Genomic DNA, 24425 nt, shown 5'->3' on the forward strand with positions numbered 1-24425 from the left:
ATACTTCGTCAATAATGAGCAAGTGACCTTCCCCGCAGTTCATTGTCATACTTCGTTAGTACTCAGTGTAATATGTAAGCTCGCAAAAGTAAATATGATCGATTCAATCAACTGAAGACGAGTGGAAATAGTAAACAATTTGGCCATCGGCAGATCGCGCTGGTATTGTGTTGTATCTTAAATAACAATTCTTACACAAGATCTGATGCTTGAATGAGATGAATAGCCTACGCATGCTGCAAATATGGGTTCTTATGCAATGGACGCAATTATGTGAAATCCATGTTGGAAAGTAAGTACCAGTAGAGATGTGCCAATGATGGTGATGCTGGAAGATATGTATCTTCGAATCGATCGTTGAGTATCTATTTGGGTACCATTCAATCTATTGAATCACGGTACAGTTTGTGAAGCGCTGGAGGTTTCGATTTTCTAGCGGGAGACTTGTTTATGATGGAGCTCGGTTACTTGAAGCTTGAAGTACCCTCCCAATGGAGGAGACACTTCTAAAGTGCTGTTGATCACACAATATCGATCAGATGGTTCAATGTCGAGGCTCCTCATGCTCACTGGTGCAATATCGTCTCCATCTGTATACCTCCAATCCGGCAGACAATTTGGAAAATTGGTCTCTGTTTAACTGACAAATATTTGCCGAGTTGCATAGGTGCTACTCCATTGAATCCGAAAAAGACGATCCCACGCTTTCCCCATTCTTTGCCCATGGGTCTCCACCTAGTGGCTGCAGACTTAGCGTCGACACTGTACTTGGATGTTGTAACAGACTCAAATAACTTAGTCAAAGAATCTTTTTCCCCAACTTTAACCAGCACTGCCGGAATGGGGGAGCTGGGGAACTAGCAAGCGATGTTTCCCATTGTTAACACCAACGGAACAGGTTGCAGAGTATTACGCAAACATGCGACTGCTATTGAGTGGCTGTTGAGGACTCCAGTAGAATTGGTGTAACCGGACTAGACAACAATATTTCAGTTAGTTGATGTCTAGCAATCTTGGTAGCGAGTGTCGCTTTCAGTTCGAGTTCGAAACAGTATCGGGGAATCGCTTTTAGGCGGGCTAACTTGATCCAATTTAAATCCGAAGTCGCGGGGTATCAACCAGATATTTGCAAAAAGCAGGTTCCTCGATCAGCACTCAGCGAACGGCTTTACGGAAGGGCCGAGGTAGTTTCAATCGTCACAATTCTCTTAAAACGAAGCGGATTCCATTGTTGTATCTTAAACTGATCGTAAAGATATTCATGCATTTTAATGACCATTATCACTTCCTTGCATTAATAAGACAATCTGGAAATTGTTTTTAAAAATTGTTATGCGGAAAAGTGTGACTAATTTCCTTGGAAATTTTTGTTTTGAAATTGATAAACATTTTAAATATTATTCATGTAAGTGGTTTCCAGTGGAATTTAATAAAATTGCATTTTTATTATTCATAAGGTGTTCAGTGTGTACATAGAGCGCGTCATAAAGCTCGGTATCTTCGAATTGTACGGCAGAATTACATCGTAACGAAAGGAAAATTTTTCTGCGGCTCCGGCATTTAGGTGTGGTTTGTTTGCGTGATTTGAAAACGAAAGGGGCATCATCGGTAAATCGTCAAAATTGGGCTCTTTTCGAGGAACTCATTTGAATTAAGGGAGTACAAGGTGAGTGAACAGATGATTTGTTTTTGTATAAAGATATTCATATGCACTGAGGGATAGTATCTTTTTGAGTCCAGTAACTTCTTCTCGAATACCGGTTTGGGGACTGTATAGCGTTTCTCAGTTTCTGGCTGGTAATCAGGTTTTTCGGCTACAAATATTATGGACGCGCTGCATTGACCGGCCATTTTAATGTTTTTTCAGTTGGCAGTTTTGTAGTAGTAACAAACCTTCAAAAATATGCATGTTACCATGAATAATAATGACTCAGAGGTTTATGAACATTTATTGAAACTTAATAGTAATGCTACTGGAATTCGTTACCCTTGGAATTTCTAAAGAAACTTCGGTGATTAATTGTATGGTGGACAATATCATTCAAATACTCGTTGTATGTACATAGCTTTCATACTGAAGTGGTTCCGGAATTTTTGATATCAGGCTGAATGCTCCTGAATGCCAAAAAGGTAATTTGACAGTCATACCTTTTGTGAGATCTGTTGCGAACTTTTCCGTTTGCTTGTTCTTATTTTCAAAATCTGACTCACACAGCTGAGCTGCGATAATTTATTAATTTATGCAAAAGAGCTGGTACTTCCACCGACGTATTTTGAGGTCAAGTGCATCAATTGGAACTCTTCCTGCAATAACGATTCCTGCTTCGATGGGAGGTGCCTTGAATGCGATGCGCGCCCTCAGAGCTATGAAACGGCAAATCGAATTTCCTATCGGTAGGCGCTCCGAGGAACCCAATTAGCGCTGTGGTGCGTTGTTTTGATGCCACAAACTCTTAAGATCATGACTGACGTGTGAAGAACAAAGGAGCAGAATCAGCAGACTCAAATAATAAGCACCAGCCTGTAGCATTCACGAAGGATAGCAGCGCCGCTAGCCTGCAACTAGAGATCTTTTTGAGGTGTCTAAAAAATTGCTTACTTAACGTCCGCAGCTGAGCAATTTCAATGGAAATGTAGCCTGGCTGTCGGTCAGAATGGGTATGTAGACAGACTATAGAATCCATGGAGATCGTATGGCTTAGTCACACTGTATTGTCGAACCCCGCACCGACTTCGCAGACCACTTTGGACCTTGCAACTCGAGACCGGTTATCCACTCTTCCCTGGTGAAAAAACCCACAGTAAAGTTCCTCGTGAAGCTCAGCTTGCGTGCGACTTAGTCCATTGGGAATGCCCAGACATCCGGCAGTACTTCGTCTGGGACACTACTATGGCCATAGGGTTTCACTGTTCCATATTTGAATTCACGTAATAACATATTTAATATGGAGGTGCATGAAGAGGATGTGCAGGAGTACATTGAGCACATCTGTGGAGGAGGACTGCAGAGACGCAGTAACACCTGCACACGCGGTTCTCTGAATCCTACTAAGCTTGATTCTATTATCCTTCCTGTTCGGCGACTGTCACCACACTTACCAACAAACCCTACGTAGGGATGGGTCGAACTACAGCTGTGTACACCCAAAGAACCATCCTCTGCCATAGACCTCACTTTCTAACAAACAACCTCTTACCGGGCTAGATGGCTATACAGACATTTTTAACTGTCAGTTCTATGCTCAATCTTCAATTTAAATTAGGATCTAGGATCACACCCAGATACCTTACATTGGCGAAAAAACAATATTTGTTCATTTAGCTGGGGGAGATGGAGTTCGAGTTCCTTGTCTTGGTGGTAAATAGCATGAGCTCTGTTTTGGTTGGATATATGCACACCACCCCAGCCCCCTTCATAATTTCAATCATAACCGAGGGAAACATTCCAGACACCAATATCACTAAGTCGTCAGCATATGCGTCATCTTCACCCCGCTCCTGTCCAATATACGAAGAATTTCATCCAGAACTATAAATCAGGACACCGGAGAAATGGCGTCATCGTGGAGTGTCCCTCTGCTTAAAGCTCTGGTCAAGTGGTTGCCTGCCAGATTAGATTGGATTATCCGCGCTCTTAGGATATTGGATGCTATCCGGTGCCTAAGGTACCACTACAATTTTCTTCTGGCTAGAGACTCCATGATGGCTTTGGTACAAATGTCGTTGAATGCTCTCTCTATATCCAAGAAGGCAGCTAGGAAATATTCCTTCTCGTGTAGCCACTGCTCAATCATGCAATGACCTGAGAGGACGTCCTCTCCGTTAAGTGTATGTCCAGGACGTGCGCTACGGTCTTTAACATGAAAGAGGTGAGGATGATTGGCTCTTCTTGGCTCTTCCTCGTGGGCTCCTGCCTGCTCGCTTTCGGTATGAAAAGGACACGCGTGCATTTTCAGGAGTGCGATACATATCCGAAAAAAATGCAGCTTCGGTAAATCTCTACAAACCCCGGCCCAACCCTTTCTGAGTATTTCTGGAGCATCACTGCTACCTCTGCCCGGGGATTTGTATGCGGAGATGCTGTTTATTGCCCAGCTGATATTATGATTTTAATAATTTCCGATTTGATAATCTCACAAGGGGAGGGTTGCATACCCTTGAAGCAATGCTTTAAGTTACAGTCCTCCTCGCTGGCGGAAAAGTCTGTACGGATTAGCAGCTCCAAGGCCTACCAGAAGCTTCCGTTAAGGAGCCTACCGGTTTTTTAAGAAAGGATGGGCTCCTATACTCTCTGATCAGAATCTTACTACGTTTTGCAGACTCATAGTCTAGCCCGGGTCCTGGTAGTATTATTATTCTGTTAAGGGAAAGTCGCACCACGTCCTTGAAGAACTATTGTGCACCTTTTACTGGTTATAGTGTACCTATTGATCATAGTATCTCAAGCAGGTCTGTAACCGTTAGGAACTTTAGTATGTTCCCCACTTCAAGATGTTTCAGCTTTGCATCTGGTATTAAGTGTTCTCTCAGATGTATCGACCTACTTTGCACAAGTGCCGGAGAGAGGTTTCGTCCTCCTCCTCACAAAACCTGCAGGCAGTGTTCGTAGATATCCCTAGCTTCCCTAGGTGACATGTTAGTTCAGCCGACAATGACCAGTGAGAATTCCATTCGGAGGTTCTTTTTGGAGAGGTTTAAGCAATCCTTTGTACGCATGGGTTCGTATCCCCCAATAAGCACCCTGGACTGCTCCATCCTTGGTAGGCCCGCCCAATATAGTTCCTTCAACCGTTTCTCTTCATTTCTTAGATTCATAGCCATGAAACCGTTTCCGATTCCACAGAAGGGTTCTGGCCCGTGTAAAGGCGTCCCTGCTCCCTTCTTGGCTAGTTCATCCGCTGCCTCGTTGCCTTTCAACCCAGCATGGCCTGGAACCCAAAGTATCCAGACCTTGTTGGACGAGCCGAGTGGGCATTCCCATACCAGTTTAGAGTTCACCTGGTTGGACCTAAGTGCCTTGATCGCTGCTTGGCTATCGGTGAGAATAGCTATGTTCTGCCCCCTGTAGTTCCTTTGCAGATTAAAGGAGGCACATTTGTCTATGGCGTATATTTCCGCCTGGAATATGCTAGTGTACCTGCCCATTGGCTGAAAGTACATTTTCCTTGGACCAATGACACCGGCACCCGCTCCCTCTGCTGTGAGGGATCCGTCAGTGTACCAAGTAATCAGTTGCTGGTTTAAGCCGTATGTCGCAGCCACGCTCTCCCAGTTTACCTTGTTATTCTAACGTGTTTCAAACTTCTTATCGAAGTGAAACCTCATTGTCATGTTGTCCCTCGGTATCAGTAATTCGGGATACCGCCTAGAAAGACTATCAATCTTCCTTTGATTTAGGCAGCCCTCCGCCTCACTCATACTACCGGCCATCCTGAATATTGATCTCCTTGCCTGCATCTGTATGTGCAGATGGAGAGGGGTTAATCCCAGAAGGACCTCCAGGGATGCCGTTGGGCATGTCCTCATTGCCCTACTGATACACACGCAAGCCAGCTTTCGGAGCTTATGTAATTCCCTGGCTTGTGTGCTGAGTCGGGTTCTTTCTGTCCAGATTACCGCTCCATAGGTAATCATTGACCTTACTATTGCAGTATATATCCAAAGTAGTATCTTCGGGCTGCAACCCCATTTTTTTCCTGCTATGGATCTGCAAGTCGGGTCCTGGTAGTGTCGATGCGCGATTTCTGCCTTTTGAGGTCGTCCTTTTATACCTTCCGGTATTAGTGTTCGTAGCTGATATTGAAGACCATCCTGGTCAGCTTCGTTACTTTTAACAGATGTTCATTCCATTCATATTTTGACAATGTCTTTTTGATATATTTTGCAGTTCATGGTTCTTTGAAGGCTTTTTCTAGAGCCCCAATGTTACAGATTTGGACAACTTGAGGAAACTTTATTTCTGAAGGCTCTAAAAGGGTTGGATACCTATTCAGCAAGATTTAGACTGAAAAGTATCCAACTGCGATCTGAGAAGGATTTTTGGTCAGACATTCTCTAGCTCTGCACCTTGAATGTCCCATTGTCGGTTAGTAGGGTGATATCAAGGAACTCTTCTTAACTGTCAAGGAACTCTTCTTAACTGTCACACACTGTTCCACGGCCTGGGAAAAGGGAAGGCTGGTGTACTGCCCTTCTTATACACTGATAGAGACAGAGAGAGACTCTTTCATCGATTTCCGAATTGTCCCAAAGTGTATGCCTCGCACAATTGGTTGGTCTTCCTTGCTGCGATGGTTGCGATGAAGCTTGACTATTGCTGGATCGCTGGAACTCAGGTCCGGACATAGAAAAGCGTGTTTGTCTTCCGAATAATAGTAATATTTACTTAGAAGTCCTTTGATGGTTTGGCTTCCTCCCATCCAGGGCTCCTGTATTAATGCATCCGCAATGTATTCCTATCGAAGGAAGACCAGTAGATTAATTGAGCGACGCTTTGGATGCTACAGAGTTATCTGTATTACTCTTAGCATCATTTCCTAGCGTAAGGGGATCATCAGTCCTCGTCGGACCGTTTATTTTCATCTCCTCCAGCAGCTCGTAGGCGCAAATTGCACTTTGTATTTCGTCTTTTCCAGAGTTTTCAAGCGCTCTCTATTAATTTGAAAATTTGGCTCTTTACCTTGGGTTTCTTCTCTTTAACCACCGCCCCTCCCACCCCGCCTATTTCATTTTCCGGTCCAAGAGATGCTCGATGATCATATCCAATAGTCTCACCATAACGCTGATCGACCCCTGCGGCGCCAGTTTGTTTGCACCGAAATTACCCTTCTCCCAGTATCACCCGTAAGTAGCTCATGGGCGTACTGAGATTATGTATGGTTTTCTGATACTAGCTCATGAGCAGGACTTCAATAGATCTCCGTTCCTCCGCTGGCTTTCGGTGGCCGGCATTTTTATCCTCTTTTGTTCTAGGGGGATCCCTGACGTCGATAGTTTCGGGGTAGGAGTACTGTGGCTAGTACTTTTTTATCCAGTTCGACTACAATGATTTCTAGGCTGGAAACCTCAGGTGCGTGTTCCGCTTCGCTCCCGGAAGTCCCTATTGTTGGTTTCAGCATTGCGGTGCTATGGCTGGCACCGGCTTTATTGCCCTCGACAGCTATTGTCTCCTGGCGGGATGTACTAGAAGCTCATCTTCCGATGAAGCGCATGGCACCACTACCTCTTGTTCCTCTATTGTCTCTTTTTTTGTATTTGTTCAGTCCATGTATAGTTCCCACGTGTAATTCGCGAATAATGTATATTCGTCCATTCGGATTCTCTGAGCGTACATTGAGTGCCCGCCACTATGTGGTTAATTGCATTAAAGTCCTCTTGGCATGCAAGCGTTTTCCCAATTACGTTTTTCGGTACTTTTGTTCCCAATGTCTTCCTAGGCTCTAGAAGAAGACATGTTCCAGGTTCTCCGGAATACTGTTGCAGTGGTGAAAGCAGTTAAGTTTTCGTTTCCTTACGCGTCTTTGTCTTCTGCGAATAGAACTCCATGTCCGCGAGATGTTTTGCAACAGCAATCACCGCTATGTCCTCCAAGGCATAGAAATCCGGCAAAATGTTGGCTTATAATAAATTAGATTAAATCTTTTTTTTTATTATTGTTTTGTGAACGATAATTCGAACAATCCTGTAATCAATTAATTCCTGTGCCTTTAAACCATGTCGCACTAAAACCCCTTTCCTATTAAATAGCTATAGATAAAAGTAACTAAGTAGCTGGGTACACCAATCTTCGCCATATTGTTCAATAGGCTTATAGGTCATCAAGAGGTTTACCAGCTTGCTTGACCTTTGCATCTTTCCATTACAACCCTGCAGATGGTTCTCCATGATTGCTTTCCGGGTTACTTCATGTCGATCGAAGATCAGCAAATTTACTGTTCCTCCAGCAGTTAGATCTACTAAGGAAAGTATAACGTTTTAGCATAGCATACTTAGATGAGTTTGATGTCGTCGTAATGCATTCAACGCTCTCTCCATAAATGCTTGCCCGTCAATAACTTTTGTAGACCGACCTAATGTACTCCTCATTCTCGGAGGTTTTTCTTTAGATCCAAGTCGATTGGCTGATGATTGCTCTGAAAGTAGTATTCTTTGACGTTTCAGAACATGTAGGACCCAAAGTTAGATTTACAACCGAATGGAACTAGCCTTTTCGTAACATGTGTTGTTCGTTGATACATCGATCGCAAAGAACACCAGCTGTGGAACGCCATTTCATCCAGGTTGTACTAATGCGTGTGCAATTTCATAACATAGTACTCCGTTGGCTGAAAGCATTGACCAGAGATATTTAAATTGTTCAGTTCTGATCAGGTTATTGCGCCTGACAGTGCCTGTTTCATTAGGATCGGTCGTTAAAAGATTCTGTGTTATGAAGATTCAATTTGGCGATCATAACATTTTTGAACAAGTTGCTCTAGATGAGCTCTACTATAAGACGCTAGGAAAACACAATCTGTATATAGCAGTACATAGGGCACTGGACGCTGGATGTCTCGTGGGTCAGGGTCCTTAACAAGAATAAAGAGGAGTAGTAAGAAGGCGCTTCCTTGATGTACACCGACAGAAACATGAGCCACAGTAGTGGGACCCTGTTCAGATGCGATGTCGTCAGGTTTTGTTGCTTTCCACGATCTCATTTGTTTTAAGGTTTCCTTGACTTCAGTGGCAATTGCCCGAAATATCGGCCGAAATATCGAAGATGAACAAATTCTTCCATTGAAATCTGCTTGAATATTTCGTCATCTATCTCTCGCGGCAAATGAAGCACCGTTCTTATATATCGAAGTGTTCGATATCCTGTGGGCGTTGATGTCGGCTTTTGACAAGTCGATTCTGATCTCTCTGTCCAATTTCGTTTAATGAACCACTAACTGGGCTTGGTAACCCAGAAGGTAGCATGGACTGCTTTGTGGATCGTGCATTTAGCTTGGTTCCACGGTTCTTCGACATTCGTATGATTGGCAATTGCATAAGTGAAATCATTTCTTCTTTTTTCCCACGAAATCGTCACCATTAGATGAGCAAGTGTTTTTCTCATGCTGTTTTATCGATGGCTTGATTCGCAGGACGAATAGGAAACGGCTTTGCAATCAGAAATTTTTTGTTTTTTTTTGGAGTAGGGAGGTGAAATGCATTTACGCATAAAGTGCCGGACTCCGGTCTCAGACAGACTACCAGCTAAGACACCCTCCTGGAGCGTCCAGGACTCTTACCCAGAACTGTTTGACACACTACCTCAGGCCAGGCCTATTCAGTATAGAAGCAAAACTCCGTGGATTCAGGGAGGTTCAGCTACCTTGGCACCTGTCTTATCCATCTCCCTCTTTTTCCTCTTAAGAGTACTTTGAGTATAACGTGCCAATCAGCTCCACGTGTCGTGGACCTGTCTGTGGTGCATGCAGTGAAGAAGTGAATAGTACGATCGTTCCATTTTTTTAATGACATCCCGGAAACCCTCAGAGATGGTAATGCTAACACTGTATTGAGCGTGTAGGCTACCAAAATATACCCATTTTTACGCGTTCGCGTTCTATGTCGCAGCTTCTGGCACCAATGGGATTCATGTAGAGCCCAGAGATCGATATATCTTTTCCGAAGGGCTTTTGCGAGTTTGTCCGCCTTTTCAGTAAGGGTACCAGTGTTTAGCGTGCATACACGTATTTGCTTTGCTCGGACTAATTTACTTGCGTCCTGACGCCCTCCGTGTGCCAAAAACCTTTGTCTATTTCTTGATAGGATCGGGTCCGTTCTGCCGTGCACACTGAGGTCCTAGCAGTTTTCCGAGGCTCATGACTCAATGTAATCATTTTGTTTTTAACAGCATTGGATGCATTTTCCTGGTCGGCTTGTCGCGGGCATTGTGGAGTAATCCGAACTATTATTATTTATCTTTTTCCTTGATCTCAGCATTTGATTTTCATTTGACTGAGGATAGAACAAAGTACGTTGCCTCAAACACTCCTCCTTTATCTGGTATTGGGACCAGTATGCTATACAAATAACATGGACTTTTACATAGCCTGGTTCAAATCATGCAGTGCATGCTCGATATTGCGGGGGTTCTCCAATAATATAAATTCTATTCTAGTAATATTTTGAAGTCTTTATATTGGACCAGACATTCCGGTTGTACTTCATCCGGGGATGTCACTCTGTGAGTTGAGACTTAAAACTTTCCCTGCTTGCCGTAAGAGGTGACTAAAAACGATAGAAATTTGTAAGCTAGCAACCTGCAGATTTTGAAATTCTACTGCTAGGATAGGAACCGACCTTACGGCAACGACTTTTGGATATCAAATACGGACTATGATTGGTTTCTGGAAAGACAAGTGTTAACAGACACGAATCCGGTGTCCGCTTACTTTTGGCGGTTACGGCAAGGCATGCCCTCTTGACCTGGGAGTCGGTCTCTGACAGACTTTTGCTAGATTTCGGACTAGGTTAAGGAGCATCACCATTGTACAATGTTACGCAACAACGGAGACTTCCGATGTAGTGGAGAAAGACGCTTTCTATGAGCATTTAAACGTGGTGCAGGGGAATATTCCTAAAGGTGACATTGTGATCGTGATGGGTGATCTGAATACTAAGGTGGGATTTGACAATACATGTCCGAGTGTTGGAGAAGCACGATCTTGGCGTCGTCAACGGTGGAACACTTTTCGAGCACAAAGCCTGCTATTAGGTCAATTTGGTCTCAATTGACCAATGTCTTATGAGCAATCAGATCGACCACTTCGCGATCAGCGGTAGATTTAGTAGTTGTCTTCTAGATGTGCATAACAGGTGAGGCATTGACATCGGTCTCGAAAGGGATTACCATCTGATGGTCGCTTACGTTCGCTTGCATGTTGCGTCCGCCATTTCTCGCAGGAGTGGAGAGCTGCGGCCTCCTAAGTTCAACATCGACCACGGATACGGATCAACTGTCGCTCGACATTGGGAGAACTATCTTGCTGATCGAGCGCAGATCTACTGAGTTATGCGTCTGAGAATATCGATGAGTATTGGGCTGCCATAAAAAATGGGCTTTCCTCGGGTGGTACACAGGTCGTCGGCTATGTCCCGAAGGGGTTTCATAAGATTTGGCCGACTGCGGAATAGTGGAAGCAGATCGATGAACGGAAGGGACTGAAATCTCTACTGAGCTCTACTCATGCGTCCCTCTCCGGGGAATGGACGATGACATTTTTTCTCAAACACCTCGAATACGCCGATGACATCTGTCTGTTCTCCCACCATGGACCTTGGCGAATGGATTTGGAAAGAGAGGTAAGTAGAGTTGGACTGAAGATAAACACCAACGAAACCAAGGTTCTCAGTCCAACGGGTCATCGCAGCCTCCCTATTGGCATTAATGGGCAGAGCATCGAAACCATCGACCAATTTGTATATCTAAGTGAAGTGTGGTTTCTGCGGACGATGGCACTGAACTGGATGCATTAACAGTGCTAAATCCGCTTTCACTGTCCTGCCTAATGCCTGGAGATCGAGTTATTTCAACGCTAAGATCAAGTTGAGATGGTTCTATGCTAGTGCTCTTTCTGTGTGCGACTCCCATCGCACATGCAGGTGGAATTCCACTGTTACTCAAAAGCTTTCGTCAATACTTGTCATATCATAGGAGTATGCTGGCCTGATATTATCTCAAACGAAAAACTTGCTCGGTACGTAAGCTTGGCACTCGTATGCGATGTGATAGGAAGACGGAAGTGGCAGTAGATAGGTCACACATTAAGAAGGGGTGACAATTGTATTGCGGGTTATGCGATGCAATATAATCCACCCTTCCAGGATGGCCGACGAGTGGGCCGCTCCAAGGCCGCTTGGCGCAGAACAGTTGAGGAGGAATGTCAATGTCCCGGGAAGTCGTTGAGAGATCTGAAGCACATTTCATGTAAGCGCGAGTGCCGGCGCGCAGGTGTGGTTGACGCGTTATACCCCACCAAGGAGTGAATGCAACCTGCCTAAGCGCAAATCATTTTATGAATGGCTGATCAAATTTTTCGAGACGGTAAATTAAAGCTGAATGCGAGAAGCTCTGTCGAAATGTTGTCAATATCCTCACCACAGTTTAATGTCACTTGCTTGAGAAAATGGGAAGCTATTTGCTCGGCCTGGTTATCTCTCATCTGGAGTCCCTCCAACAACGATTTTTACTAGCCGTTCACATCTGGATAATATTTGACGAAATTACATTTATGTAAGACGGGGCCGCACCGACCTTGGCGTTCTCCGGCTGCCAATTCAGCGGTATACGACGAGCTTCCGCAGGAAACTATTGACTGCTCTAACGACCCCTATGGATATCGTCTGTTACTTTTTTGTGTTTTGTTTATAATAATCAGTAAAACGGTTGTAGGAACTTAAAAAAAAAAATTGAAAAAGAGCTGGAAAAAAAAATTACAGCGAAAACCCCATAAAAGAGGTCACTGAGTACTTATCTAATAGTATAAAAAGCAGATAAACCTGATATATTACTTTTCAGTCTTCGATGTGTAGTAAGCAAGAGTATGTGAAGAGAGATAACACCGATTATGAAGGGCTTAGAATGAAGGCCTGTAAGGCATACCAAAGGGGTCTCTGGAATGGGCACCTGTGGAAAGATCCTTTTCCAAAGTATTAGAAGTGGAAAAAGCAGAAGAGAAGAAGCTCTTTAAAATATTACTTTGAAGACTATATGATTGACGATCCATAGTATTTTGTAAGGATCTTTCAAAACAGTAGTTCCTGCATAGGCGCTTGTGGAGCTTTACTAATTTTGTCGGCCTTTCTCTGCTTAATTCACCTACTGAATACAATTTCCTAGTTTAAACTATTTATCTAAAGTAACTGAAATAAGTAAAGTGAGAGTTCACATGGGGAAACATGTTTAGATGTTATGTTTACACACCCACAAAGTACACCCACAAATGATAATTCCAGTGACTTTCTTCATACTTTCTTCCCACGACTATCATTATATATTTTATGTTACATGGAATTAACAAAATATTTTGAATTTATAGTGAGCTAAGCCATTAAAACTCCATGGAAACCAACTACTATCTTTTTTTAAAGAAAATAATGCACAACCTTCCCTGAAATGGGCCCCAAATCATCTAACATGCCCATAATTTTCAGCTTACTGTGTTATAATTTAAGATGTAATAATATCTCCATTGATAGTTCACACGCTAGAGAACTAGTGGATGCTGTTCATTACCTTTTCCTTTATTAAATGAAGGTGTGCACGTTATGTGTACTGAACATGACCCGAACTGGTGGATTGAAGTACGGAAGGCAACAACAAAACCCACTAAGATTCCGAAGGTGAAAGTGTTTTGCCGCACAATAAGTATCATACATATACGAGTTTGGTGCGGATTTATCTATTGAGTATTTGAGAAAGATTTAGCCTAGTCAAATCGTGACTATACATCAGACTCGTGCTCTTGAAGTGCAAACGTTTGAGGGCATGATATCATTGGAAAACCTGTGCGTGAGGTGTGATAATTGAAAATGCTCATTAAATTTGGAGCATACTTGCTGGGAGTTGTGCTTATTATTCAATCATGAAGTGATATTACGTAGCTCACCGGGTGAGGAGCGCAACAGGTGGCTGGCAATGGTCGATATTTCAAGCATTTTAGCGTTGATTTGCTCAATTTCGTTATACAAACAAATAAAGATATGGCACTGACTATGTAATCGAATAGGTCCCGCATTTAGAGCGCACTTTTCCAATGTCTGCAGCTTCACAGGGGCCATATCAACACTTGCCTTAGATTCCCATGCTTGTATCTTTATAAACTTATCGGAGATTCCATTAGCGGTTCCCATAACTGACCGCCAGCAGCAACGTACTTTCATGTGCACACCTTACAATTATTATGACATGTCATCGTTGCTTCGCTTTCGAAGTGGTATAACCCCAGCATTGGCCAGTCACCCAAACTATAGATTTTAGCTATAGATTCCAGCAGAGTTTATCCGATGTCCGCAAATGAAGGAGATTTATGATCGGAAGCGCTCAGCCCCAAAGAACCTCTGTTGAGTTAGATAAACTTCTACATTACGTGGCTTTCGGAATTACCCGCATATGTTGGTTTGGTGCAATGGAATTAATGACGTTACTTACATACATATGTATATCGTTCATAATGATGATTAGGTTTTAAGATATGAGGGCGCCTTAATCTGTTGGTTGAAACAGTTCCCAGCTATGCTTACTGGAAAACTTTCGTCCATTATGAAGCAGTAGCAGAAAGAAATCGATTAACACAGTGCAAACCACTTCAGCTGGAATCAATTGGGTTTCTTGTATGACATCATTAGTCTCACAAACAATACAAAATTAATCAGCCAAAATTGAATACATATTTATCCAATTGCTCGTATTGTTTCATATATCTACGCTTTCAATGTATTTAATGGAAATAACATCTTGGGTTAATGGATTAATGCAAATTTCTCGCCCCAAAATGATGTGTGTAGATTGTTTTGAATAAAAAAGTGTTTAGTAAGCAACACATTCGATTCATAGATGTCATTTTGTATTTTTTTTTGCAAATATATCTGAACCAATGAATCTTTTATGCTACAACTGGAGTGTGTGAAAAAATCGTTCAAACGAGTTGAAATAAGACACTTCGACTTCCTTATTGTGAGCATCTTCAAAACAGGCAAATTCGTCAATTTTGTTGTTAATTTTTAAGCAGACAAAGAAAATGTCTGCTTAGATTTATATTGTTTATCTGTGATGAATTTAGAGCCTTAGAGGCAGGCTCACATGATTCAAAAGCACATTTGAATCATGTATGGTGGGAGGAGTGCTTACCGCCCAGCGGAAGACGCAGAGGTTGGCTTTGCTACCGAAGTCCCGAAAATGACCTTGCGTACCCTCTTTATATGGCCCTATCTGTTTTTAAGATACTGGAACTTTACCAAGTGGGGTTGGATTGAAGGCACCATGGCTAAACTGGGTATCCCTGGTCACTTCATCATCATGATCAACGGCGCAACAACTGGTATCTAGTCTAGGCATACCTTAGTAAGAAACTCCAAACATCCCGGTTTTGCGCCGAGGGCCACCAGTTCGATATCCCTAAAAGCTGTTTGGTGTCTTGATCTACGCTATCGCTCCATCTCAGGTAGGGTCTGCCTCGTCTTCTTATCTTCTTTTTCCACCATAGATATTACCCTTATAGATTTTCCGGGTTGGATCATCCTCATCCATACGGATTAAGTGAGCCGCCCACCGCAACCTGTTGAGCCGGATTTTATCTACAACCGGACGATCGTCGTATCGCTTATAAATTTCGTCATGTAGGCGGATGGACATCAAAAGGATCGTATCCCTCGCATTTATCTCAACATCACGGATCACTTTCTCGAGGGCCAGGTTAAAGAGGACGGGTGATAGTTCATCTCTTTGTCTTAGACCGTTGTTGTTGAATGGTCTCGAGAGTTATCCTGCTGTTTTATCTGGCCTCGCCCTTGGTCCGGGTCAGCTTACTCAGTCTTTGTTGGTATACCGAATTCTCTCTGGCTATGTTTTCATAAGTGGCCTTGATGTCGATCAAAAGATGGTGGCCACATTCCAGCAGTTTTTCCATCGCTTGCCGCACAGAGAAAATCTGATTTGACTGGAGTGAAGCCTCCTTGATATGGGCCAATGATGATCATATTCCAGCAGTTTTTCCATCGCTTGCCGCACAGAGAAAATCTGATTTGCCTGGAGCAAAGTCTCTTTGGAATGGGCCATGGGCATATGGGGCTATCCGGCCTAGCAAGATAGCGTGATATCCCTCTCTTTATGTATGGGACAGATAATGCCATGCTGCCAGTCATCACTCATTGATTCGCTGTCCCACACCTCGAGCATCAGTTGATGAATCGCTTAGTGCAATTGATCGCCTCCATATTTAACCAATTTGGTTATAATTCCATCGGTTTCTCTGCGACTTATAGTTTTAAAGCCGATGAATTGCCGGAACTGTTTCTTCCATGGTGGTGACAGCATTTGTCCTCGTCTTCAGTTGGTTCCAACTCGTTGATATTTTGGTTGTTGAGCAGCTCATCGAAATACTCAACCCACCGCTCCAATATTTCCATTCTGTTGGAAATAAGATTTATCTCTTTGGTTCGGTAGGATGAGCATCGAGGTGTGTAAGGCTTCATCCTGCTGACTTGTTGGTAAAACTGGTGCGGTTGCTTCCTGTATTTTTTGAGATCACAAACCTGTTGGTTCTTCCAGGTTTCCTTTTTCCGCCTGTGAAGTTGCTTCTCTTGGAGTTCGTGATAAGTCCCCACGCGTGCCCGCGTCCTTTGAGAATGCAAGATTACTCGATATGCAGCATTCTTCCGTTCCGTTGCTAGTTCACATTCATCGTCGAACCAGCCGCTCCGACTTTTCTTGTTGCTGGCGGCAAGTATCTTTGTGGCCGTATCAATGATAACGCCCTTCAGGTGACTGTGAAGATCATTTGTTTATGCTTCATCTCCAGGACATCTGTTTGCTGTGGTTATTGCTAGCTCTTAGCTGCCGTTATTGCGGTCTCCATTTCTACCTTACAGGTGTAACGGAGGGCTGTAACGGATGGTCGCGGTTCAATTCTCACTGGTGGCAGTGGGATTTGTGACATGATTTGACGACGGATACCAGCCGATTCAGCTGTGAATGAGTACCTCAGTCAAGTCAGGGTAATAATCTCGGGCGAATGCAATGCTGACTACATTACCTCCTGTAGTGGCCCTATATTGGGACGGGGTATCGGCTAGCTGCTTGGCAGCTCCATCTCTGTACATGGAGCGCACGTTCCATGAGAAAATCGCAGGTGAGATTCAATCGGACCCAGTCAAGCTGCGACCGATTTCGAGCTTCCCGTTTCCAAAAAGTTTGAAGGATCTGAGAGGGTTCTTGGGCATGTTAAAGTTCTATCGCCGTTTCTTGCCCAAGGCCGCCCATCATCAATCGATCCTTAACGCCTTCTTGCCTGAGTCGAAAACCAAAGACTACCGTCTGATTGTGTGGTTCCTGGACGCTGTCCAGGCATTTTAGACCAGCAACCAACAGTTGGTGAATGCTACACTTCCGAAATTTTCTCAGCAAGATGCACTCCTAGCGCTATTCGTCGTTGCCTCAGACATTGCCGTATGTGCTGCTCTTCACTAAAAGGTGAATCAAATCTGGAAGCCGTTGAGCTTCTTCTCCAAACAGCTGAATCCCTCTCAACGGAACTATAGCACTTATGATCATTAGTTATTAACCGTGTACGTCGCAATTAAGGACTTCCGGCATTCCTTTGAAGGCAGGCCGGTCACATTGTTCATAGACCACAAGCCACTCAATTTTGCTTTAAGACAAAAGCCCGACAAAGTGTCCCCTCGCCAACTTGTCCTCAGTCGAGAATGCATTCCACGCTTTGGTGTGCCGGCAATTATAATCAACGACCAGGGAATGCAGTTTGAGTCCTCCCTTTTCCCAGAGTTGGGAAAACTCCTCAGCTTTAACGGTCATTGGACAACCGCGTACCACCCGCAATCCAATGGGATGTTCGGTTGCACAGGACGCTGAAGGCCGCTATAATGGCCCAAGACGACTCTTCTTGGTCGTAGGTCCTGCCATTTGTTCTACTTGGCCTCCAGAAAGTGAATCGAGAAGAATTTTCTGCAAGTCCCGCGGAGCTGGTACGCGAAGAGAACATGAGACTCGCCAGCTACTGGTTTGCTGCGTCTACTCAAGGACGCAATGTTAAAGCTGAAGCTACCACCATCCGCCAACCACACGAAAACTGTGACTGACGTGCCCAAGGATCTCGAACCCTGTACGCATATTCTAATTAGGACGGACGCTCCTCGAAAGCTGCTGCATCCACGTTATGAGGGCCTTTTCGAAGTCCTCGAGCGATGCCTCAACGTCGGGGAACGGTTAAACGGGCTCCTTGACTCGACTAAAGCGCTTCGTCAAGAAAGAAAATGCGACCAGGGAGAGAGGAGCGCGCCGCAAACAGACGGCAGCTGAGTTGAGGGAGCCATGCGTCAGGTTCCTCGCTGGAACCCCCTTTGGTTTCAGCTCGGGGTAAAATGTTGCGGCCGAACGAGTAACTTGTGTGTCGAACGGACAAAAGTGCGAATCGCGGTGACCATCGCATCGTAAAACAATTTTTAACAGCGTGTTTTGTTTTCGGTGTCATATCAAAACTTAGTAGAGTTCGAGCAGGGAAGCAAGCTGAGGAGGAGAAAGACTTCTCTCTAATAATAATGTTAATAATTAAATTATAAAGCTAATAAAATTAAATAAAAAGAAAAATAAAGGTAAAGTGTTTTACCACACATACACGTATCCTCTGCTGGTTGAGGTTGAACTTCGTCTACTGCGGAAGTTGTTGGTGTGGATCCGAAGGCTTGTTGAAGTATCTCTAAATCTAGCTTTTATTTCCAAATGAATAAGTATAAGCCTTGCGTGGAAATTGAACCAATCATTGGATCATACGTTTACCTGAAATTCCCTTGCCGAACATATGGTTTCCAGATTTGTCTTTGAGAAGATATACTCTGTCCTAATCACCGAAGAGAAGAATGGTCAACAAATGGCGGCAAGTTTTTTGGGATTACAGAGTTAACAATCTCTATCGATGGGTTAGTCGTTTCAGGCGGATCCGCCTCAAAAGTTTTCTTGGAAGACCTGATAATGGAACTGGCCCGACTTCTCGGATGACTATATTCTAGGCGAATATTTATACCACTTTATTGGCACCCGAAGAATGCTTGCGACAAAAATCGGGCAGTCACACGATTTGAATCTATTCCGATAGTCAGGCAGCGTTATCTCCCTCACTATCGCATTAAATAGCATCACCATATCAAGTCTTTGGAGTTGCTAATTGGTCAATTGAACGAAACATTGCTGAAGTCGGCGCGAGGGTACTAGGAATATTGCTGTTAATGAGGAGCCTGACATGCCAGCCTGTCTAGTCGCAGGGGTTCACGCGGCTGAATGAAAAAATAAGTGATTTTAGGGGGAAAGTACAATAGGCCTAACAAAAGGCTTTAGTGCTTGGAGCTCCGACTTTCTTCATCAAACGACACTAATTAGGGGGTCAAGGCTCTCTACCCTTGCATGTAGATGCCGACGAAGTAGGCAAGCAAGACTATCCAAGCATCAAATTCTCAAATCTTCATCTCTTTTTGGTCGTGAATTCTGAACCCACTCTTGACCAGTGCCGTTTATCAAACTTGAATATCTAATATCATCGCAAAATTTAGGACTTTTTTTTAACTAGATGCGGGTGTGGTGTGTAATCGAAATTCCATAATCCATCTAAATAGTCCATGTCTTCCGCTTCCCCATTCATAGACCGGCGTAATTATACGAGTATCACGGTGCCCATGCTCTTTACAAATATTTCTGTATCACCCATTGTTTTATACGTGTAATAAAAGATATACTAAGATAAGTGGCTCTAAATACCTTGAATACCTTGAATATAAACGATATCTGGCTAATTGATGCTAGTTACTGTCTGCTGAAGTAAAATTAGTTAAAATTATCTAGTATTTGGCCGATGCGACTTTTTTTTGTAAATATCATTCTCTTTAATAGCTTACGTTATGCAAAAAATGTTTTTAGAAATTATTTTAATATTTGTTTACGAAAGTTCAGGAAAATACTCAATTTAGTTATATCTTGCCTGAATTGCTGACAATTTCTTCATTACTTTTTTTGTGCTTTTTGATTTCATCCATATTCGACTAGGCGGAATGATGTGGTGCGGTGCCATTCTGCGATAGATTCCTGCGGTGCTAGTTGCCGTTGAAGTACGTTAGACTCCCCGAATGCATACATTTTGTGGTAGAGATCCCGATCTTCATTCGTCAAGATGTCTATGGGGATTATCTCTGATAGTAGATATGTTGCTTCTCCTGATGTTGTTCGACAAGCACTGCATACCCGTCCTTTCTTCTTTTGTTGATTAGCACTAGTTTTGTTTTATATTCAGCAAGTGATACGCTGCATTTTTTCAACCGGGAATTCGTCTTCCATATCGCTTCATTTGCGTAGATCTCGATCTCGTCTTGATGCTTTGCAGCTACTGTTACCCCGATATCATCTACAAAGCCAATGGTTGTCATGCTGTTAGGAAGGCATTGAGTTAACACTTCATGGTACATAATTAACCACAGTAAGGGATCTAAGACAGAGCCCTGGGGTACCCGGCACATTATCGGGAATAATATCAGTTCATCGTCCGAGTCGCAGTATAATCTTCTCCCAAGAAGAAATTCAACAATGATGCGTAAAATGTACTTTGGAGCCCACAGTTTGGCCAGAGCCTATACGATTTTAGTCAGCTTTGCGGTGTTGAATGCATTTTTTGCATCGAGTGTCACCACTGCGCAGCATTTTTCATCCTGTATTTCTGCCCAAGCCAGGCCAGCCACCATATTGATTGCGTCGACAGTTCATCTCCCCTTATGAAACCCGAATTGCTTGTCAGATAGGCCTTCTTCCTTTTACGCAATAGCGAGCAGTCTGTTATATATTACTCGTTCAAATAGTTTGCCAATAGTATTGACGAAACATAGCGGTCGATGTGAGGAGGGGTCACTCAATGGTTTTCTGGCTTCCGAATAAGTATCAACTTCCATAGTTTTCATTGATAAGGGAATTCCCCTTCTCTAAGGCTTGCTATAAAAACTTGGTCAAGATAATTGGTGCTGTTCTGGCTGCCACTTTCAGGCCTTATTCAGGGTTCCATTCGGCCCTGGGGTCTTATTTCCAGGGAATCTCCTTGCTGCATCTCGAATTTCCTCTTCTACTATTACAGGAATTTCGTCCAGGTTTACATGGACTGAAGGTAGATTTGTATTATCACATCCTCTGGAAAGAGAATGTCCCTATGTTTTGCAATAATTTAGGTAATCCGTGGAGAGCGTCTGCCTTACAGTGATGACATTACCGACCTGTAGCGGCTACCCCATGGATTAGAGTCAGCTTCAGCACACACCCACTTGAAATGTGCAGATTTGCTCTTCGTGATAGATACTTGCAATTTTTTCCCCGCATTTTTGTATTGCATGTGTAACTTTCTTGTATGCTTCCTGATAATAATGTGTCATCAAGAAGTACCTTCTTGAACATTTCTGCAGCGAATTTGTTAGTTACCCAGGTCATCGTTATTCTGTTTGGCTTCATAAAATTCCAATACGGTATTTGGAAGATGATAACCTGATGGTCGCTGTGTGTGTATTCCTCACTGACATTCCACTGCAAGTCTTTGATAAGTATATCACGGACGAAGTCTATTACCGATTTCAATTCTCCTGTTTCTAGCAGTATTCGTCCCCTTACATTTGTTTTTTGGTTCTCTTTTTTATGTCCATGCCTTGAAATCGCAGGTTATTAGAGTTTTTGGTGTCTTTTCCCGTTGGGCCGATCAGCTTCCGTCTCCTGATTTCCTAGGATGCGCTGGTAGTGGTTTCTCCTTTTTGTGTTTCGGTGTCCATTGGGATGATTTTACCTCTTCGTTGGGATCTCTTTGCCGCTTATTGCGCATTGCTAAGGCGTCCTTTCCACCTTGGATACCTTCCTTCCTAAAGAGCTGCTTGAGAAAAGATGTCTTCAACATAGTTTGTGTTGCTACGGCAACTGTCACTTTCTGCTGGCTTATCGGCACTATCCCTACTTCACGTGTTTTTGCGACCTCTTTAGCCTTAAGGTACGTTGCGCTAATAGAACGCACCTGGGCTTTGATAGCGTGCTGGGCGTTATTTCGCTAACCAACGTAATCTATCGGATTTTGGATCATTGATTGCTGCTCTGTGAACGAGTCATCATTTTTAGAAGTGACTCCACCGCTGCTACTACTCTGATCTGACGTCCTTTTCTCATTCGAATTCGCTGGGGCGATCACACCAATTAAGCGCTCCATCTAAAAGAATCAATACGTTCTTGCTTTGGTTGGGAATCGAACTCAGGCGCTTCTCACCCGCAAGTGAATCTATACTAGAATTTGTCTATTACCACTCAATGTTTAAAAACGAAATGTTCCGCGTTGCAACTGGGGATTGAACCTCGCTCCTGAGAACCGCGATCAGACGCGCTTCCGCTAAGCTGCACATCCCACTCAAAACAAGGGATCTATTTAGTGCATACCAGACATTCTCCAATTACATTCAATGCAGTCGGCGCGAACCTCTAATTCGCATTTACCAGGAGAGCTGAATAAAGGGGAAGAGTAAAAGGAAAAAGTTGCCCCCATTACTATTTTGCTTTCTCCAGCTTCGACAACCATTTATGAGCCAAAGACCAATTCAGAGCTTAGATTTGAACTTTTTTTTTGGTTAAAAAAATTGAACCCGAGCCTACCTACTCACGAACAATGCTCGGTTTACTGGCTGTCTGTTGCACGTATTTTTCTCGGAAACGGTTACAGCGATTGACACCAAATTTGGGGGAAAGGTGGGAACTGTTCACGTCCACGTCGGATTTAAAGGGGGGGGGGGGGGTCCCGAATAGAGCCGTGTACAGTTTTCACGATTAGTACTTTCCGAAGCCGGTCCTAGTTTCGAAATTTATTGGATCATTTCTTTCACGGATCCATTCTCAGAAACTACTCAACCGAAAAATCCGAAAAAAATCAAGCAGCTGCCACTATATAATGCATAGGCTCCAAAATACTCTTCATATCGATATCTGTATAAATAAAGTTAATAAAAGTATATTACTGTAGTTTTTAGCAAATATGTCACTTCTGTGTAAATTCAAGACTTTGAATGTCAGTATCTCGCCAAAGTGAATATTCTCACCTAATATATGCATATACTCCACTCTACTCTACTCAAATTATTTTATAAAATAAATACACAAAACCTTTCATACCTGAAGTATACAACTTCTGGCCCGGCGACGATCGTTGAGCTATTCCGCCGATTACCAAATACTCAACTGGGACTACGTCGGTGTCATTTTTTTTTTGGAAGTAGGGTAGGTGAATGTGTTTACGCACAGAGTGTTGGACTCCCGCAACAGCACGCTGGCGGAATACCAACTAAACACCTCCCTGTCATCAGAGAACTAGCCTGGAACCGTTTGACACATTACTTCGGGCTACCCTCCCGCTCTCCTGGCTTTGGGAGCCTTCAAGTCAGGTAATTGCTGTCACCAACGGGAGGGGAGGGGAGGGGAGGAAGGGAGTTGTTGTTAGTTCAGGGACCCCTTACCGTCCGATCCCTCCGCCGGTCGGGTTCAATCTTCTTCGCAATAAGAAGAGCCCGAACATAATGCGCAATACGATTCCAGCTGCCAGCGCTCTTCAGCATCTCTTTGACAATGTTGCATAAAGCTTGTGACGAAAGCCGTCCTACCTCTTGGAAGAGAAAAAGGTGTATTCAGCGTAGACCGCGTCTCCATTGCAGAACACACAATCAGGAGATCGCGCCTTCCCAATCCTGTGCAGGTAAGACTGAAAACATCCATGCCCACTTAGAAGTTGGGTAAGTAAGTAATCAATTTCACCGTGCATTCTGTTCAAACACGGGTCTAATTTGTCGATGAGCCGCGCAGTCCATCTGCCCCTTGGCTCATTTTGCTAAGAAAGTTGCTACTCGGAAAGGGTACGTTGACGTTCTTCACGATAAGCAGACGCCACTTGCAAAACTCTTCGCCTTTGCACTTGAGTGAAGCGTTTACCATGCACCTCCTTGTCAAGGGCATTAGCCCATACCTTCGCACCATAGAGAAGAACCGACTGCGTTGCTCTCATAAGGAGACGTCTCCTAGTTAATATAGCTTTGGTTTGTTCGAAGAAGCTCATTTTCGAGTCGAGCATTAAACCAGTCAACTCGCCGATCGATATGGGGCGCAGGGTCGGGTTTCTCCTTCTGGTCAAGATGACTACTTCGGTTTGTTTCCAGTGCAAGGTTGAAACCGTGAGCAGTCATCCATCCGCTTACCCGTCGCATCAATATGCCAAGTCTGCTTTGGGCCTGCTCAACAGTGCGTCCGGCAACAAGTGCTGCAATTTCGTCTGCATAACCGACCAGGCGCGACTCTTCGGGCTTATCGAGTCTCAGCAGACTATTGTAGGAAACGTTCCAGAGGTCCGGCCCTATGATGGATCCCCGTGCTACTCCCGACGTGATTTCCATTCTCCTCTGGCCTTCTAGCGACTCATACGCAGGCAGCGGTCTTTCAGATAATCCCTCAATATCCGCAAGAGATAGCTTGGCACGTCGGTGTCATAGAGGAGCTTTCTATCCACGAAATAGTCCCTGATGATTAGCTGAATATATGCGAGCACATTCTTAAGGCTTAAGGATCCTACTATATACTCCCATTCCGCTGAGTTGAAAGCATTCCTCACATCAAGGGTGATGATAGC

General features: G+C 43.8%; 1 protein-coding gene across 1 annotated transcript in view; it reads left to right on the forward strand.

The window, feature by feature from the left end:
* The first annotated feature begins 950 nt into the window (after nt 1–950).
* LOC119647886 (tetraspanin-11) overlaps nt 951–24425 on the forward strand; it is a 72741-nt gene continuing 49266 nt past the window's right edge. Inside the window, exons 1-2 of the mRNA XM_038049180.1 lie at nt 951–1184; nt 1458–1666. The gene's annotated coding sequence lies outside the window, so the exon portion shown is untranslated. The remainder of the gene's footprint in view (nt 1185–1457; nt 1667–24425) is intronic.

The sequence above is a fragment of the Hermetia illucens genome, chromosome 2 (assembly GCF_905115235.1).
Source record: "Hermetia illucens chromosome 2, iHerIll2.2.curated.20191125, whole genome shotgun sequence".
Classification (NCBI taxonomy): domain Eukaryota; kingdom Metazoa; phylum Arthropoda; class Insecta; order Diptera; family Stratiomyidae; genus Hermetia; species Hermetia illucens.